General features: G+C 44.5%; 1 long non-coding RNA gene across 1 annotated transcript in view; it reads right to left on the bottom strand.

Moving 5' to 3' along the window:
- Positions 1–1,388: 1,388 nt before the first annotated feature.
- The window catches only part of LOC106811796, a 10,347-nt gene continuing 7,461 nt past the window's right edge, over positions 1,389–4,274 (bottom strand). The window contains exon 2 of the long non-coding RNA XR_001394202.1: positions 1,389–2,537. This is a non-coding gene — a long non-coding RNA (uncharacterized LOC106811796). The remainder of the gene's footprint in view (positions 2,538–4,274) is intronic.

Below are 4,274 nucleotides of genomic sequence, written 5' to 3'. Positions count from 1 at the left end.
CGCGTGTGTGTGTGTGTGTGTGTGTGTGTGTGTGTGTGTGTGTGCGTGTGTGTGTGTGTGTGTGTGTGTGCGTGCGCGCGCGTCTATGTGTTCAGGGTGTCTATGTGTGTGGTTATAATATAAAAATATAAAATAAAATTCCGTTTTTGTCGTTTTCATAATTTCTCGATCGTTCTGATACTTATCGGTACTCCTTGCACAACACTAAGTGTATATAGTAAAGGTAACATGTCATAGAGCACTCGCGCATCATTTTGTCCACCAATCTGTGCATCGATCTACATTTCAAAGTAGATTTGTTTACATAATGTCAACATCACTAGCGCATGATTTTCGCTCTCGCGAGGTGCCTTCGACCGCTATGCTGTCTCTACGCTATGCTAGCCGTGTCTACGTATCGAAATACGTACACCAGTCTGTAAAAATTTGCGTCACCTAACTACGTGCACTTGTTTTTCGCGTTCGCACATTTTACTTTCGCGAATCTCAAGATTCCAATCGCAAGGTTGCTGTTCATTGACTGTTTTATAGCCTATACGAACACAAACTCACAGTAACCTTTACGCTAAGGTAATCGGTAATGTGCACGCCTAGATGAAGCTAGATTTGTCTACGTGTATTAATATCTTGACCTAATTGAGAGATGATCGCATAATAAAAATGGCGCTAGCGGCGTACGCCACGCTAACACGCTATCGCTCGCCATCCGTATAACACCGCGATAGTTCTTCGCGACGAAAAAAAGGTCATACAATAACCATCTTGCTAGAAAAGGCGGATATTAGCGAAGCGCTGCTAACAATAGATGTAATCAAGAGCCCATTAACCATTAATTAATAAAGGGTTTAATGGGCTCTTGATGTAATAGGTGCTAGCGTCAGTGCACCGCAGGTCGTGTCGAATTCATAAAAGTAGAATGGAGGTACCTCTATTTATACTTCTTGGTCGGATTACGTATATACATTGAAAGTCATTCTCTCACGCTCGCATCTCTTGCGGTTGCGTGCGTGAGACCGTAAGATGGCTTATCACAACCTGGCCTTATAGTTCGCGAGGTTGGTAAGTAGAGATTGCTTCCACGCAGAGCTGCCGTGCGTTCACATTAACGGGGGTTAGCAGCGAACGTGTCTTATCGTTAGCATCACCAGCGTTTCGATAATCGGCACCAAAAAGTGGCCGTATATTCATCGTCATCATTGGTTCATTTGAAGGACGCACGCACGCACGAACACATACATGCACGCACGCACACACACATGCACGCACGAACCCACACACACATGCACGCACGCACACACACATACGCTCACGCCAATCACGCACGCACGCATATTTAACAGCACCAAAACATCAGACAATCACAGAGAAGGAGTCAGCGAAGTCAACAGTGAATGTAATATTCAAAGATTTATTAAATTCTGCAAAGCACTTGTAACTACAGTATTTAATGTAATGCACCGAGAGAGAGAGAGAGAGAGAGAGAGAGAGAGAGAGAGAGAGAAAGAGAGCCAGTACGTGATACCACCTAATTAGAAAAAAGAAAACAGCTTACGGGTCACAAAGAACACATCAGCTTCACGGCAAGTCCGAACATACCCCTCCAAAAAAAACCACCCACCCAGAATGCTCCCGGGTATATAGTAGTAGCTACAGTGCTCGTCAGAGGGCGACACACGCGTAATTTAATCCCACCGAACCCCTTCGCGTCCGTTGCTAGAGCAGTTGCTCAGCCGAACATCGTTATTGCATACCGTTAACATGGCCGACGACATCCGGGTGTTTCACTAGCGTCGCCGACGACGATAGGACATCGCCAATAACAAAGCCTAACGCTGGTGGTCGACGCCGGCTGTCTTATAGCTAGCGGATGCCTCTCTCTCGCCCCCTGGCGGGAACAGGTGAGGTTTGATCACGCAGGAGCCTTCCCAAAACAGCGGACAAGACCGATAAAACACGCACGCACGCACGCACGCACGCACGCACGCAACTCGTCTAGAAAACAAATGGAAGATTCTTCTATCTACCCGGATAAAAAAATAACCACGACATATTTTTGCGTTCGCCTCTCTCTTGCGTCGCGCGCAGACGAGAGCGAAGCGAAAATACGCCACGCCTGCGCACAACGACCCCACGATGCTATACAATAACCATCAGATCCTCTCATCGTTAAACACTCATTCCTCTGTCTCCCGCCGACCCCACGTCTGACGAGTTAGAGAGGGAGAGAAGAGGTTAGCAGCCAGCCGCTAGAGGCCGCCATTTTAAACCGGTAAGCGAAATAAATAACTCAGGAGTATTAATCACCGATAATATACGAAACATAACGGCAAAATCATAATAATAACGACCCTAGCACGGTAGATAAAGACTATGAATCTGATTGCAAATCAGATTCTGAGTGAGATTAAAGATCGGTTGAATCGAGATTCGAAACACAAGTTCATAAATCGGACGGCAACGAAAAACCGAGGCGATGAAATAGTTAACCCAGATAAATTAAACTAAATAAAATGCAGTAGCCCGAAACACATCGGAACCTATGTTTATATCACACACACACACACACACACACACATACACACATACATGTTTGTCGCACGTACCAGTCCGCTTCCGTGGCGACAAGCGAGCAGCAGGTCGATGATGACATAGATGAGCGGACAGGTGAGGGGAGAGGCGGCGAGCGCGGCCATGCCGATAGACAGCAGAGTCGCCAGCGTCCGCGCGACTGCAGGACAGAAAGACCGAATATATCACACAGTCACATGCAGCTATAGCACCGCCACTAGCACAGACATAATGTTAGGAGCACATTTTAATAGCAGAATTGCAAGCGTCCGCGCGACTGCAGGACAGAAAGACCGAATAAATCCCACAGATACATGTAGCTATAGCACCGCCGCAACCCTAGCGGCGGATGATAAGTAACATATTTGACCACAGGGTAGAAGTATGAGCTAATATTGGTGAACGTAAAAATAAACAACAACAACATCATCATCAGCAGCAGCAGCAACAACAGCAACAACAACAACAACAACAGCAACAACACCAACAACAATAAGAACAACGACGACAACGACACTAACAACAACAGCAGCAGCAGCAGCAACAACAACAACAACAACAACGACAACGACAACAACAACAACAACAACAACGACAACGACAACGGCGACAACAACAACCACCAGCTGCCGGGGTCGGCTGTTGTTATCCATGACTCCCTGCACTGTAAACACGTGATCTACGCTGCGACCTATACCGAGGGATTGTTCCTTACTAACGAGCTTGCTGCGTACAATATAATGTCGGCGGTAATGTAGTTAGGTGCATTAGCAGCAGTTAATACGTACGGTTAATCTCGTTGGTGTCTGCGGACGTATATGCGAGCGGCCGTTCATAGAATGCTCGACGAGACCTCTTCCTCTTAAGGTTTGCTAATTAAAACAAGGAAACAATCTCGCTGTCAGATTTACCTGATATCGTGTCGAAGATCGATGTAAAGGAATAATGTCATCGTCCGTGTTATTTAGTCTAGTGTGATAATCCTGATATTAACCTTTGCTAATTTAATAGGAAACGAGTAAGCAATCTCGTTATTCGTGTCATAGAATGATGTAAAGCAATGATGTCATCGTTACTGTTATTTCGTCGCCCGCGAAATGTCGTGATAATTCTTATATCGGATTATATCAAAGTCTGATAAACATATTATTGTCTTATTTATGTTGTGATGATATTTACTAGGTCAATATTTCGTTGTGAGGATAGATTTAAATAGATTATTTAAAAGTAGAAAATAAAAAATAAATATAAGAATAAATAAATGAATAAAACAAGTAAAAGCAAAATGAATCGTAAGTATTCACACACTAAAGCGCACCATCATCGTACTGGGCATTCAGGAAGGGAAGCTCTGTGAGTGTATGAGGCATTGCGCCCGTGAGTGCGTCCGTGATGAGGTCATGTGGTTGTACGGCGCCATACAGAGACGCCTGGTGGCAGGACGCGGTGGTTTTCGCAGGGAGATACATTGGAAGCTCATCGAAATCGAATCGATACGCTGCAGAAAAGTGTTTTATATTATTTTGGACTATTTATTTATCGTCATAATGGTCAGCCGCCACTATTTATTACAAATAATAAGTTATATAATCTTCTTAGTGCGTGGATAAAATTTACATTGGATCGGGAATAGTCAATGCTGTCTGTTTCATTAAATATTTGAAATCAGGCGAATATGGAATCAATCCAACAGCGATTTGCACATT

This window comes from Priapulus caudatus, unplaced genomic scaffold (assembly GCF_000485595.1).
Source record: "Priapulus caudatus unplaced genomic scaffold, Priapulus_caudatus-5.0.1 Scaffold575, whole genome shotgun sequence".
In the NCBI taxonomy this organism is placed as follows: domain Eukaryota; kingdom Metazoa; phylum Priapulida; class Priapulimorpha; order Priapulimorphida; family Priapulidae; genus Priapulus; species Priapulus caudatus.
Note: the sequence above shows the minus strand (reverse complement) of the source record. Positions and strands in the feature narration are given on the sequence as shown.